The sequence below is a fragment of the Arvicanthis niloticus genome, unplaced genomic scaffold (genome assembly GCF_011762505.2).
Source record: "Arvicanthis niloticus isolate mArvNil1 unplaced genomic scaffold, mArvNil1.pat.X pat_scaffold_216_arrow_ctg1, whole genome shotgun sequence".
Taxonomy (NCBI): Eukaryota; Metazoa; Chordata; class Mammalia; order Rodentia; family Muridae; genus Arvicanthis; species Arvicanthis niloticus.
The window spans coordinates 52995-69182 of NW_023045887.1; positions in this window are offsets into that span (position 1 = coordinate 52995).

The window sequence follows — 16188 nt, forward strand, 5'->3', positions numbered from 1 at the left end:
CCCAGCCAAGGCTGGCCCCCCCAGCAATATAAAGAATAAGATTGTATGGCCAATCGTTTCTGTAAGGCCTATAGTCTTCCTTGTATACAAATCTGCTGTGGCATTTTCCTGGGGGTCCAGACAACCAAGCATGAGCTCTTAAATGTCTTATAAAGTTAAAAAAAAGTACATGTTTCTTAAATTAAGCTGTATTTACAAAATTTGGGAATTAGCAATATGTAAAAAAGGAACAATTTCAAGCAATTATAAACCGAGCTATATACTTGTCATGAGTATAAAAATTGAAAGTTTGATTTTTCAGCATTTCAAACAGTGGCTACAACACGTAATTTAATTATTTGTGCTGAAGTAGGGGAAACTCAAGACAATGAACATGTAATCCAATTACATATACTGTCTTCCCATTAGATGAGCTGTCTGTAAATACAATAACATATTTTCTATGGGCTGCATGCATAAATTTACAAGAAATACAAAAGCATGCATAGAGAAAAACTGTAACAACTTGTCTTTTGGATAATGATTATCAAATTTGCCTAAAAAGATGGTCATGTAATAGGCCAAATATCAGTATTCTTTAATAACCAATTTAATTGCTGTTTGAAATAAGGAATATTTCATTAAGTTCTTTCTCAAAATACTTTTGTGATCCTGACCTACAATTCTGTATTACACAGCAAGAGCTTCAGAACAGGGTGTTAAACTTTCTTTGGAGATGAAGAAATATGAATCCACATTAATGGTCTCTTTTTCCAAAGGCTGCTGTGAAACAGCCAACAACTAATCAGTCTGTATAATGCATCTACTGATAACTAACAGCTTCCTCTACTTTCTGCAAAGCTATTTCTCCTTCATCAGCTAATTATCAAGGGGAATTAGGATTTGCATCCCCCATGAGAACATCAAACAGAGGGTTAAGTCCTCCTGTGGTGAGCTTAAGATGAGGTCTTAGCCAATTAGCATCTCCTAGAAGCTTTTGAAAATAGTTTAAAGTAAGTAAACTATCTTTTCTTATTTGAATTTTCTGTTGCAGTAATTATTTTAAAAAAAATTTTTAAAAGCCACCGTCATGCCGACTATCTAAGCTGTGGCGGGTCTGCCTAGCTCAGCCACCATGTTCTGTGGCCAGAGGCCATGTGTACGCCACAGTTAGAAACAGTCAGCCAAAACATCAGCCCTGCCACTCACAAGACACCAGGGTGGGAAATGGCTCTGTCAATCTTCCACACTGTCTCCATGAGGCTGGGCATAGCCCAGACCATCCCGCCATCCATGTGGGCTTGGTACAAAAATGAGACTCTAATGCTTAAATATCAATCAAAGGCTTTATATATTTAGTAATGCTCAATAACAATATGCCTGTACAATTAAAATTGTTTCCCAATTAGCTAACCTAAATATAAGTTGTTACCCATGACTGCTCTCCCTACCTGTGTGGTTCTCCATAACTCTTACATCTCTGCTCTCTCTACCTCCTCCTCTTCCTTTTCCTCATCCTCTCCTTACTCCTCTTCTTCCTCTCCTTACTCCTCCCACCTTACCTCCTCCTACAATTTTCTGTGCCACAGTTTGTTTAGGAATATAACTGGTGTCTCAAATATTGAAAAGATATTGCCTTTGAATTTTTTCTGAAGTAACAAGCACTCCCCAAAATTTTAAAGCTCGTTGTATGAGAGCAAAGGCTTGCATTAAAACACTTTCAGAGGGATCAGCTAATAAAATACCATACAATGAATAATAAACACTGAAAGATTCAAACTCCTAACTTTTTTGTATTGAAGCAACAACAAATTTTTTTTTATATAATAAAGGGTGATTAGCAATTCCTTGAGACAAAACTTTCCAATGATATTGCCTCATGGGCTCCTAAAAATTATAAGCAAACTCACTGAATGCAAATCTCCCACTTCACCAGGATGTAAAGGAACTGTATAAAAGCAATCTTCTAAATCCATAATAATTCTATATGCATTTCCTGGAATGGCAGCTGGAGTAGGCAAGCCAGACTGTAATGTCCCACAGTTTCATAAATATTGTTTGAACTTTGTTTTGGATTAATGAAATAACCAGTCTCTCATAGCTGAGTGAGAGTATCAGATAAAGGCCAAGTTGAGGCCAATCTTGTCCTCTCTTAATCCTTGAGCAATTCTTTTATTAGCAGGCACAGCTATGCCATAGAGAGAAGCAGGCATAATTTTAATTTTTCTAGTATAATCATTATCTATACTTCCTGGCCCATAAGCTGTCTGTTGTGAATGTCTTTGGGTCTGAGGCTGACCTTTCCTCCCCAAAGTCCAGAAAATATCTTTCTAGGGGCTGGTCAGGATGACCAAGACAAAAGGAATATCACACAAGCTTCTGTTGAGGCCACTCTGAGCTTTGTCTCAACTCAAATGTAAATGTTCTTAACCCTGGGCCCTAAAAAAGTCTGTTATTACCTTTGTTTGGGGGACAATCATTTCTACAATGACCCAGATCTTCACATTTAAAACATCTTTTTATCCCTTCACTTCTGTGAAAGCATTGCTTGCACAGTGGTTTCCTTGTAAGACAGCAGCCATAGCCAAACATTGATTGTATGAGGGCCCCAATTTTAGCAAAGATGAATGTATCCGGGTACGTCTGTCTTTGCTTTCTACAGCTGGATAGCTGTGCAGCAGGCCACATTAGCATTCTTATAAGCCAACTGTGTAACAAAAGGAAGTATTCATCAGGGCCTTGTTTAATCCCAGATAAAACTTGCAACTGAGATCACCTTTTTAATCTTGGGGGGCTAAATTTGCCTCTACCATTGTATCTATTAAAAGTGTTACCAGGCCTGTAATGTGTTAGGGGCAGCCCTACTTATACACTGAAGGCCTGGGGTCAGCTATAGGCATGCTAACACAAAGTCCTTGGGTCTCTGTGGAAAAAACCCTGAAACAGATGGCTAGAAGCTATTGTAAACAAGCAGCTTTGGTGGAAAGTTGCCAAGTCTTAGTCATAGACCTTGTAGATAGGTAACCTTGATGAATAGTACCAACTTAGATAAGGACAAGTAAATCATAGGTGGTGTCATAGTGACCTGTCCTCTGAAGCTTCATCCAGCTGACACTCTCTTCTGGAAGATATCTGTATTCCCCCTGAACACCTACACTCCTGTGTCATCCCCTTCTTCACATTCTGCCTTTTTGTATATATAACCCCTGTGTGAAAAAGTAATCTGATCTGCGATTTGATCAAATTATAGACAGAATCACCATTCTTTACATCTTTACCCTGTTCCCCTCCCCCTCTCTTTCAGGTGACCTCCTGGACCCCTGTTAATGCCCTGCTGGACAGGACAGTAATGTGCCACAGCTGTTTTTAACCTCTTTTATTCAACTCTACCTGCTCGATTCCTCTTCTCAACTATAAACATTTGTGAGTGAAAAAAACCTCAAACTCACAATTGAACTGCCAACCACAGCCAATGGATTACTGGCAGTTTAACTATATTTTTAAGTTTCCTTTGCAATATTAGAGTATAACCATAATTTTGGGAAACAAAACCAATTTTTTAACAATGTAAATAATCCATTTTCTCTAAAATCAACACCAAGTGCATTACTTTTATCTTACAAATTTTGGCTGCCAGTTCTTATATATGAATGCATGATAGTGCAGCTTTTAATATCTCACTAAAGAGATATTGTTTTAAATCTTATCCTTTATACATCTGGTTTCTGAATGACTCCTATCCTGAGTTATCAGGTTTAAGCCAGCTTTCTGTTAGCAAAGTTGCAAATTTTTAATCATACCCAATAACTTATAGGCAAATAATGTATAACCAAGACACATAGAATATTTGTATACTTTTAAAAGCAGTCAGAAACAAAAATGAAGTAGATGCAAATCTTATATATTTTATCCACACATTTTTTTTTTTTTTTTTTTTTTTTTTTTTTAATTTTTATAGGTGTAATTTCAAGAGAAAAGCACCTTGTCACTTTTTGGACCCAAAAAAAACAAAAAGTCACAGAGACTTTTTAAAGGAAAAACAATTATCAGCTTTCTTGTCATATAAGCCAAAAAGCTGCTGACCCCTTTAAAGGCAGATTATGTAAACAATCAGTTCCAGGCAGGGCTCCTCCTGCAGTGCCTTACTCCCAGCCACAGATCAGGGTAACTTATCCATCAGCTTCTGTTGAATAAATAGAAACTGCCTTTTAAACAAGTTTTACACTGAATCAAGGGGATGGATAGCCAGCAGTTTTAACCATTTTTTTCTTTTGAACAAGAAACACAGAACAATAATCATTGAAAAAAAACAAACAGAAAACAACCCCAAACCAGACAACTGACACCCGTGGACAGATTGGTGCTCCAAGGACAGACAATAGGCAGAAAAAGCAGAACTAAGGATCTCTCCAGTAAGAGCCAGAGAAAAAGCAGAACATCTCCTGATTTTCTCCTGCTCCCAGGAGGGCTTTGAAAAAGCCTTTTCCTTTTCTTTTGCTAACATAGCTGGAGACTGGACAACTGCTTTAGCACTTTCTCTCTCTCATCTTCAAGATTTAACTTTTTATCTCCTTCTTAGGAGCTGTAGCCTTTTCTCATCAATATTCCCCTCTTGTGGAAACCATGGACAAACATCACCAACAAAATCAAAGAATCTTTTAAGATCCTTTTCTTAACCTTAGTCCTCGTGTCTTGAGGGACTCCTTAAGACCCTTTAAGAATAAATCATGTTTGCTTAATGCTTGTCCCAGAATTGCGTTGCTTTTTTCTTACCTTAACTGGATCAATCTCACAGGCGGGTGATTCTGTGGTGACCACAATACAAATCTCTCTTCACTCGTGTTCACAGTGAAGCCACGATACTATGTTTGAGGTACATCCATGTGGAAGCAATGTTCAATCAGACCCTGACCCCAAAGGCCACATGTCAGGCGCCAATGGCCTGGCCTGTGGGGTATTTCACCCCTAGGGAAGGGGGTGAAAGAATGGAAGGACAAGAGACACAAAGAAGAAGCAGTAGTCTGAATGTCTGATCAAGTGCTTAACCTTTATTGTTCAGGCCACCGTTATAAAGACAAGAGGTGGGAAGGTCATCTATCAGTCAGGGTCCAGGGCCATCCCATAATTTCAAAGTTCTCTATGCCCACAAGCATTCCTTAGTCCATACTGCTTATCTAAATATTTTCTCACAAGCAAGAGGGCAATAAAACATTTGTGGGTTCAAGTTCCTTATCTGATTAATATTTAATCTCAGGCAGGAGGGCAGTAAGTTATTCCTTAACTCAGGCTGTTTAACTAGCTGCCATTTGCCCTCAGGCTGGAGGACAATAAAGTCTTGGCTCCCAGCAGATCTGTTTAAGAATAGTTTCTTTGGGATGATTCCTATCTTTGTTGTTCTCAATCTAGTCCACTAGCAAACACCAAACATAATCTTCAGCTGCAGACAAGTTCACGTCAGCAGATACCATATGAATCAGCAATTGCAGTTCAATCCAGAAGAAACCTTGAGGCTTGCCAACCACCTGAGCTTGAGGCAGCAACAAGAAATCACAGGAACCTCATGAGAAGTTCTTTGGCCAGTTTGTCTCTATGAAGTCACCACAGTGAAGCTCAGCAATCCAATGTAAGGTGAACCAATACATGCGTGTCATCAGCAAAGAATAGTGAGGCAGAGCAAAGTGAACCAATGCCTGAGCTCCCACTGATAGTGAGGTAATATTTAAATTACTCCTAAACATCACTTGTCCTTTTAGCTGTATGCTATAGCACAACTTCCTTTCACATGTGTCTGCTTCAGGTAAACATTCTTTTACCTGTGTCCCTGTTGGGGCCTAGACTGGCCCATTTTGGGCGGTCTAAAATGTTGAGGCCCTCTCCACTCCGTACTTGGCGGCCACTGTTTTCCGGTCCAAGCTGCCGCTCCTGTCCTCGGGTCAGGGTTCAGCAAGAGAGAGAGTGAGGAAGGACTCGAAGAATGGAGACCAGACAGAGTGTGTTTCAATCCTGTTTATTCTTCAGTCTCTCTTCCTAGTCCAAGTTCCAAGTCTTGAGTTTCTAGTTCCTAGTTCCTAGTTGCACTCCTCATTGTACTCTTCCAAGTGTCTAATGTCTACTCCTACTCCTAGTGTCTGAATCTCTGTTACTCCAAATTGTTCTCTAAGTTGTACTCTCTAAAGTGTCTGATTCTCTCTCTCTTCTGTCTGCCTCTCGCCTTTATATGTCTCACTTCTAAGCCACGACTTCAGGTCACACCTTTAATCATGCCCTTAGGTCTTGTCTCTAAATCTGATCTCTAGGTCACACTCTTAAGTCACACACCTTTAATCTCACACACCTTTAATCTCACACACCTTTACTCTCACACACCCAAGGAAAGTCCTGGGTATCCAAAGCAAGATGTTACAAAGCAGAGTGTGCTCAGCTGTTGTAGGCTATTGTAATACAAGTCTCATGTCAGGGTATATGGCTCAAGATGGCTGCAAAGCTGATAGCCGCTTTCTGCTAAAAGTCAGCCCCCAACATGTCCCCAGCAAAACATTGTTTGACATAGCTGACTTTCCAAAGAAACCAGAATTTTCCACTTCACTTCTGCTGCTAAGATCTGAGCTCTTTCCTCAGCCTGCTTCCCCACTGCAATGGGCTGAGCCCTCTGAAGCCTTGAAGTAAAATTAACAAAAAACAAAAACAAACAAAAAGCTTGCCTCTGTTATAGGGAGTTGGAAGTGAGTAATATGAGCAGCTCAATGGTTAAAATTCTATTTTCATCAACATGGGACTCAATTATGAAATGAGAGTGAATTGGTCTTAAACAGAAGCTGGTAACTTTTTAAAGTTCTGGGGCCAGAAGTCCAAGCTCAGGGCAGCATCAGATTTGTATTCTGTGGAGAGCACTTCAGACTTCATGGTTGGGTTCTGGTGAGGGCACTTCAGACTGCATGGTTGTGTTCTGGTGAGATTGCTTCAGGTTTCATGGTTGTGTTCTGGTGAGATTGCTTCAGGTTTCATGGTTGGGTTCTGGTGAGAGCACTTCAGACTGCATGGTTGTGTTCTGGTGAGGGCACTTCAGAGTGCATGGTTGTGTTCTGGTGAGATTGCTTCAGGTTTCATGGTTGGGTTCTGGTGAGAGCACTTCAGACTGCATGGTTGTGTTCTGGTGAGGGCACTTCAGAGTGCATGGTTGTGTTCTGGTGAGATTGCTTCAGGTTTCATGGTTGGGTTCTGGTGAGAGCACTTCAGACTGCATGGTTGTGTTCTGGTGAGGGCACTTCAGAGTGCATGGTTGTGTTCTGGTGAGATTGCTTCAGGTTTCATGGTTGGGTTCTGGTGAGAGCACTTCAGAGTGCATGGTTGTGTTCTGGTGAGGGCACTTCAGAGTGCATGGTTGTGTTCTGGTGAGATTGCTTCAGGTTTCATGGTTGGGTTCTGGTGAGAGCACTTCAGAGTGCATGGTTGGGTTCTGGTGAGAGTGTTCTAGGCTGCAGGCAGCCACCTTGTTGCTGTGTGCTCCTGGCTTTTCCTTAGCTAAGGATTCCTACTCTTCTTAATGCTGATTAGATTTTTTTTTTGTTTGGTTCAGTTTTGGTTCATTTTTTTGTTTTCTGGGGTTTTTTTGTTTGTTTTACAAACAGATTGACACAGCTCAGGATTGCCTCAGACTTGCTAATGCTGGCCTTGAACTCTTGATCCTGTTGCTTCCATTTCCCAAGTGCTAAGATTAACCACCTTGCCTGGTGCTAACTGAATCTTGAGAGTCCCACTCTTATGACATTATCTAAATCTAAATCAAGTTGCCTTCCAAGAAATCTCACAAATAAGTATTATCATTTTGGGAGGCTCAGTTCCAAGGAGTCACAATTAACCAGTCGTTTTCAAGTATTTGCTACTCACTACTTTACCAGTGAGATTTAATATCCTCAATGTCGTATGTATTAGGAATAGTTTCTCCAGATACTTATATTCTTATATTCTTTGCCGATTTATCTATTACAATGTTTAGGTTTTTTTTTTTTTTTTTTTTTTTATTTTATTTTATTTTTTTTTTTATTTTTTTTTTAATGTGGGAGAGCACACTATGCTGCAAGAAGGCCAATACTTTTGTTACATATGGGGTAAAGCACTACAGCTTGATTCTATTTTGAAAATATTGCTTTTAGATTTTTAATAATTCTCTGTGTGTGGTGTATGTACATGCTTGTACAGGTATATGCACATATATGTGCAGATGTGCATACACATGTGTGGAGAGATCAGAGGACAATGTTGGCTATCATCCTCTATTGGCAGCAGTAGGTTCTCCTTAGGATGGATGCCCTCACCAGCCATGGGTAGTTGGCTGGATTTACAGTGCTCAGCATGAATTCCCTCCTACTGAGCAAGTCTGAAGTTCAATCTCACAGCTGTTGGTTATCCCCAAGAGGCAAGTGACTTTAATGCACCTTTGGGTATATGTTTTCGTTCTGTCCATTGTTGTAGTTCCTACACTTTACAGCTGGATATGGTCATTTATGACTTCTCTCCCTTGATAGGTCACACAGCACCTTCATGTACTATGAGAGCTCTTCCTTAGGGAGGAGGCTTTCAGGTCAGTCCCATTTCATTTTCTCCAAATCCTGTGTCTGAAATGCAGGTGTCATCAGCATTAGGGTCTCCAAATTCTGGGAGGAGCCAAGGGCAGGAACAGTAGCCTGTGTTGTTTTGAGAAACTTTTGGGTTCCCCTGACCAAAATCTCAAAGATAAATTTCCCATGTGTAGTGGTTTGAATATGTTTGGTCCAGGGGGTAGCACTATTTGAAGGTATAGCCAAGGAGTAGGTGTGTCACTGTGGGTGTGGGCTTTTAAGACCCTCATCTTAGCTGCCTGGCAGCTAATCTTTTTCTGTTGGCCTTTGGATGAAGGTGTAGATCTCTCAGCTCCTATTGCACCATGCCTGTCTGGACACTGCCATGCTCCTGCCTTGATGATAATGGACTGAACCTCTGAACCTGTAAGCCAGCACCAATTAAATGTTGTTTTTAAGAGTTGCCTTGGTCATGATGTCTGTTCACAGTAGCAGAACCTGAACTAAGACACCATGCCTGATCCTAAAGCTTTTATTAAATAGTCTCTAGGGGGAAATCTTTATTACCTCAAGTGCTATAAGTTCATTTAAAACACACACACACACACACACACACACACACACACACACACACACACACATTTTTAAGTAAACATACAATAGCATATTTCCGTAAGGCATTTCAAGCATCGTTATTTCTCCCTCCCCTCCCTCTCCATTGTATTGCCCTTCCTGCCATCTCCATTTTCCAGTGTCCTTCTATGCCCTTTTCTAGTTGTGTGTCTGGGTATAACAACAATAATTTGAGAAAGAATGGGAAGGGGATACAGCAGGAGTAGGAGAGGGGTGAGAAAGGCGAAGAAATGATATAAATACAACGTTCATGTATGAAACTCTCAGAAAAGTAACATTTAAATAAAAACATAAAGCTGGGCAGTGGTGGCACACATTTAATCCAAGCCCTCGGGAAGCAGAGGCAGGTGGATTTCTGAGCTCGAGGCCAGCCTGGTCTACAGAGTGAGTTCCAGGACAGCCAGGGCTACACAGAGAAACCCTGTCTCAAACAAAACAAAACAAAACAAAACAAAACAAAACAAAACAAAACAGCATAAGTAATTAATAACTTCTACCATCTAACAAGTTTTTACCACATACAGTATCCTAGCATAAATAACTAACATCAGCTGTGCAGTAGTGGCTTACACCTTGAGTTCCAGCACTAGAGAAGCAGAGGCAGGCAGATCTTTGAGTTTGAGGACAGACCTGGTTTACAAAGAGACTTGCAGAACAGGCAGGGCTGTTATACAGAGAAACCCTGTCTCAAACAAACAAAACCAATCAGCCCACAGACATATATTGAGCGTTTTCTATGTATCATACACAACATATATCATCTCATTTAATTTTCACAAACCTATTACTATTGTATAAGTTAAGAAATTGAGATTTGCCAGGCTATGGTGGCACAATCTTTTTTTTTTCTTTTTCTTTTTTATTTATTTATTTTTTTATTGGATATTTTATTTACATTTCAGATGCCATCCCCTTTCCCCATTTCCCCTCCCTAGAAAACGCCTATCCCATACCCCCTTCTCCTTTTTGCTTTTATATAATTTTTTTTAATGTTAACCAATAGCTTTATAAATTTGGTAATGCTCAATATCAATCAGAAGTGTAACCTAATAACCAACCTAGATATATCAACTATCTTTGACTGGCGGAGACATGTGAACATCTGTTTCCATGTCTGGCCCCCCTCTCTCTTTCTCTCTCATCACCTAACTCCTCCTCTTCTTCTCCTCCTCCTCTCCTTACTCCTCCTCTCCGTACACCTCCTCTCTTTACTCCTCCCACCTTAGCTCCTCCTACATATCACCGTTCCTGTTAAAATAAAACTTTTCTCTCAAAATACAGTTAGAGCATAACTATACCAATTTATGTCAGTAAGGTGCAAGATAGACCTAATACCTAGTCCATCATTTTGTTGACTAAGCAGAACCTCTGTCATCTCTCCTAGATAAAAGACTTAGTTCTGAACCTGGCTTTTTTTTCTTGGCTTTAGAATGAATGTCAGCTGAAAACCATCCTCTCAAATCTTTTCTCTCAAAGTAAATAGCAAGGATTGGCTATGAGACTATAAGTTTTCAACCCCATCAAAAATCCAGAATGACAGCCGGGCGGTGGTGGCACACACCTTTAATCCCAGCACTTGGGAGGCAGAGGCAGGCAGATTTCTGAGTTTGAGGCCAGCCTGGTCTACAGAGTGAGTTCCAGGACAGCCAGAACTACACAGAGAAACCCTGTCTCGAAAAACAAAAACAAAAAAACAAACAAAAAATCCAGAATGACTGAGTTAACTGAAATTATGGGAAGCACAAAGCATAGCTTCTAAAACATAGCCAACTTATAGAGACCGCTGAATACCTGGACAGTCCCTATACTACAGAACATTGGAGCATCTGATCTTCAGCCTTCTAGCCCAGGATCATCTGACAGACCTAGTGATGCAGAATTATTAAGAGCTGCCGGGCGGTGGTGGTGCATGCCTTTAATCCCAGCAGTTGGGAGGCAGAGACAGGCGGATTACTGAGTTCGAGGCCAGCCTGGTCTACAGAGTGAGTTCCAGGACAGCCAGGGCTATACATAGAACCCTGTCTTGAAAAACAAAACAAAACAAAACAAACAAACAAAAAAGAATTATTAAGGGCTGATTACTCTGTCTTGGCAGATATAATCAGTCAACTATTCTGCAAGTGTGTCCTTTTCTGGACAGTGATTTGTCTGTAGATGGAAAGAGACAATTCTTGCCTAGTGGCTGACTCACCACAATTGGAATAACTCCAAAGATGCTCAATTTCTTCTTAGAATCCAAGACAGGAAGCTGTCAGGAGCAGACAGGTCTCTAATCAAAATGAACATTAATACAGAAATGTTTGTAACGTCAATTCTGTGGATTTCTGATGTTTTGAAAACCCATGCCTTACTATCCATGTAAGGCAATCTGGACTGTTGTCTGTTCACTCCTCTCAGCTATTTCTAAATAAAATTTAGAAAACACTCTAACAATAAACTCAAAGCCATGAATTTGATGTAGGTCCTTAACTCACAGGCTAACCATCTCTAATCAGTTAAAAAAGTTAAAGAAGGATTGGGTCTAAGCCTTGTATTCCTAAAGGTGTTATATAGGCACAATGCCTATGAGAGTATCAATATTCATCTCACTTTTATATTAATAAGAAGCTCGTACCAATGATAACCTTAAATTTGAAATCAAAGTAAATTTTGTACCATTTAAGAAATTATAACTTCATCTTAATAACAATTATACATATTTCTACCAGTAGGTTATGGCTATGCAATAAATCCTAGCTAATACTCCCTGTTCCAATAAAACCACTACTTTTCCCTAGAAAGACAGCCCAATATTAACCACCTCAGTCCCCAATCCCAGGGAATAAAAGCACCGACTCTTCATTAACTTCTTCAAGCTGATTATGGGTGTTGAGATATTAGAACAGGGGTTGGGGGAAGAGTAAATTGATAAGCCTCTGACACTGTATTTTCACTGCATCCCAGGACATCAGAGGTTCGAGCAGGTCTGCTCAGCTTGCCTGATGAATAGATACACCAAGGCTATGTATTCTGCAATATACAATTCTCAAAACAAATTTTAGTATCAAGATAATTGTTTGTTTGAATTCTGGAATCTAGTCATCTGGCGGCCTGCCTCTGTCATGTCTAATCCATATAATTCTGGAAGTTTCTATGAGGGTGTGCTCCCACCATCCTCCCATTGTAGCCTCCCTGCTCTCAAATTTCCCAACATCAGGGAATCCAAACTTTCAGGCACCTAGGCCCTTCACTTCCACTGATGCCTAACCTCTTACCCCATTCTCCCCTTCCAATTACTATGAAGGTATGCTCCCACCATCCTCTCATTCCCACCTCCCTGCTCTTACAATTCCCCAACACTAGGGAATCCAAACTTTCAGGTACCAAGGCTGTCCACTTCCACTGATGCCTGGCAAGGCCACCCTCGACTACCTATACAGGTGGAGCCATGAGTTTCCTCCCCCCCCCACCCCACCTTTGTGTTCTCAGGCTGGAGATTTTAGAATGGCTACTCCAGCTTGTTTCTTAGGACCATTTGCTTGAAAATTGTTTTCCAGCCTTTTACTCTAAGGTAGAGTCTGTCTTTGCACTGAGGTGGGTTTCCTGTATGCAGCAAAATGCTGGGTCATGTTTATGTATCCAGTCCATTAGCCTATGTCTTTTAATTGGGGAACTGAGTCCATTGATGTTAAGAAATATTAAGGAACAGTGATTGTTGTCTCCTGTTATTTTTGTTATTAGAGGTGAAGTTATCTTTGTGCGGCTATCTTTTTTTGGATTTGTTGGAAGAGGGTTAATTTCCTGCTCTTTCTAGGGTATAATTTCCCTCCTTGTATTGGAGCTTTCTTGCTCTTATCCTTTGTAATGCTGGGTTTGTGGAAAGATATTGTGTAAATTTGGTTTTGTTATGGAATATCTTGATTTCTCCATCTATGGTAATTGAGAGTTTTGCTGGGTATAGTAGCCTGGGCTGGCATTTGTGTTCTCTTAGGGTCTGTATATCATCTGTCTAGCATCTTCTAGCTTTTATAGTATCTGATGAGAAGTCTGGTGTAATTCTGATAGGTCTGCCTTTATATATTACTTGGCCTTTCTCCCTTACTGCATTTAATATTCTTTCTTTGTTTTGTGCATTTGTGTTTTGATTATTATGTGATGGGAGGTATTTCTTTTCTGGTCTAGTCTATTTGGAAGTCTGTGGGCTTCTTGTATGTTTATGGGCATTTCGTTCTTTAGGTTAGGGAAATTTTCTTGTATAATTTTGTTGAAGATATTTATTGGCTCTTGAAGTTGGGAATCTTCACTCTTGTCTATACCTATTATCCTAACGTTTGGTTTTTTCATTGTGTCCTGGATTTCCTGGATTTTTTGTGTTAAGAACTTTTTGCATTTTGCGTTTTCTTTGAGAGTTGTGTCAATATTTTCTATGGTATCTTCTGCACCTGAGATTCTCTCTTCTATCTCTTGTATTCTGCTGGTGATGTTTGCATCTATGACTCCTGATCTTTTTCTTGGTTTTCTATTTCCAGAGTAGTCTCCCTTTAAGATTTCTTTATTGTTTCTACTTCCATTTTTATGTCCTGGATGGTTTTATTCAATTTCTTCACCTGTTTAGTTGTATTCTCTTGTAATTCTTTAAGGGATTTTTATGTTTCCTTTTTAAGGGCTTCTACCTGTTTACCTGTGTTCTCCTCAAAGTCTTTGAGGGTGTTATTTATGTTCTTCTTAAAGTCCTCTATGATCATCATTAGAAGTGATTTTAAATCTGAATCTTGCTTTCCTGGTGATATGGGGACTTGTTGCGGCCCGCTCTGCCCCATACTTGGGGGCCCAAGTGTTGTGGCCTGAGCTACCTCACGTTTGGGAGCCAAAATGTCATGGGCCGCTCTGTCAGTGTTTGAACCTGCACTGCCAAAAGCCTTGGGGGCTAAATTGTTAGAGCCCACACTGCCCCAAGCTGCTCTGGTCCACGGGTTGGGGTTCAGCAAGAGAGAGTGAGGGTGGATGTGAGGAATGGAGACCAGACAGAGTGTGATTCAATCCCATTTATTCTTCAGTCTCTCTTCTTCTCTCCAAGTCCCAAGTCTTGAGTTCCTAGTTCCTAGTTCCTAGTTCCTAGTCCCTAGTGCCTCCAAGTGTCTCAAGTGCCTATTCTCTAATTCCAAGTTCTTCCTCCAAGTGTCAATTGCCTAATACCTAATAATAATTTCTTCTGTCTGCCTCTCACCTTTTATATGTCTCTCTTCTAAGCCACGCCTTTAAGTCACGCCTTTAAGTCATACCCTTAGGTCTTGTCTCTAAATCTTATTTCTGAGTCACACACTTTTAAGTCTCACACACCCAAGAAAAAATCCTGGGTATCTAAAACAAGATGTTATCAGAGTGTGCTCAGCTCTTGTAGGCTATTGTAATCAAGTGGGTTGTCAGGGTATATGGCTCAAGATGGCTGCAAGGATGATAGCTGCCTTCTGTTGGCTTCCCACAGGGACTTCAGGACTTTCTAGTGTGGGAGAACTAGGTTCTAATGATGCCAAGTACCCTGGTTTGCTGATGTTTTTGCTCTTGCCTTTTGCCATCTGGATCTTCTTAGTGCTACCTGCCCTCACTGTCTCTGACTGGAGCCTGTCTTACCTATTACCTTGGTGGTTTCATAACTGTGTGGTGTGGGTGTTACTACTGGGGTTAGAGCTGGGGTCCAGGATCTGCTCAGTACCCAGCCACAGACTGGAAAAAAAAACAGTGCTCCAGGCCAGGAGTGAATTTCTGGGTCCCAGTCACTCCCTGTTTGGGGCGGGTGTTGCTGACTCATTACCTAAGATACTGCCTGGGTTAGAGCTCCTGGGAGGCCCACTTCCTCTGGGTTCTGTGAGATTGGGGGCAGAGCTGCTGCCAGGGATATGCTCAGTGATCAGGCTCAGACCAGAAGGAACCAGTGCTTCTGGCCAGGAGTAAGTTCCTGAGTCCTAGTGGGTCCCAGTTATTCCCTGTTTGGGGTAGTGTTGCTGACTCCTTACTTAAGGTACTGCCTGGGTTAGAGCTCCTGGGAGGCCTGCTTCCTCTGGGTTCTGTGAGATTGGGGACAGAACCTCCACCAGGGTTCTGCTACATGTTTGGGTCTAGACTGGAAGCCATAATTATTTTATAATTGATCTTACTGTATGTTGTTTGTTATTATAAAAGAAAGACCTTTTCTATTTAGACAAAAAGGGGAAATTGTTGAGGTTTGGTCTTTAGCTATGTATTGTAATGTTAAGTACAAAGTCTGATTGCTCCCAGGACAAGGAGATCATCATGTATGCTATGTGAACTTGCTTCTTAATTTAAAACTAATGATCAAATAAAAATGTAGACAACCTACATCTAGGCAGAAGAGAGAAAGGTGAGATGTTGGTTCTTGGGCTTCGGGGTCTAGGGAGGACCACATGAGAGGGGGAGAAAGAATGTGGAGAGAGAAGACACCACGGGGTAAGGGATTGTAAGAATGGTTCATGAAGGTTGGCCAGTCAGAGTCAGAGCATCCCAGGCAGAACTTACCATGTCATTTCTCAGGGCTATTGGAAGGGAAGTAGACAAAATAGTCATATAATAAATATTTTGTGTCTTTTATCTGGGACTGAATGGTCAAAGGTGGGGTAGAAATGACTGAGTGAGATGAAATATTTACTACAACAGATCCCCTGGAGCTGAAGTTACAGGAAGTAGTGAACTGCCCCAGGTGGATTCTAGGGACCAAACTTAGGTCCTCTGTAGGATTTGAAAAGCTTTTGACAGAGTCATTTCTACATTTCCCCTGTTGAGGGATTTAAATGAGAGAATAATTAATATATAATGAAATTTAATTTTATTTAAATTTTAATTAGATTTAAACATTAGTTATTAATATTTAAATGAAAGAAATATCCAATGTCTGGCACCAGCAGTCAGTGGTAGTCAGCTCATAGTTCCTCTGCCAAAGCAGTTTTGTTCTCCTCTCCCTTCCCTGTCCCTGATGGGCTGGGGCACGGTGCTTAATGAAAGGAAGGGCAAACCCAATCTGTAT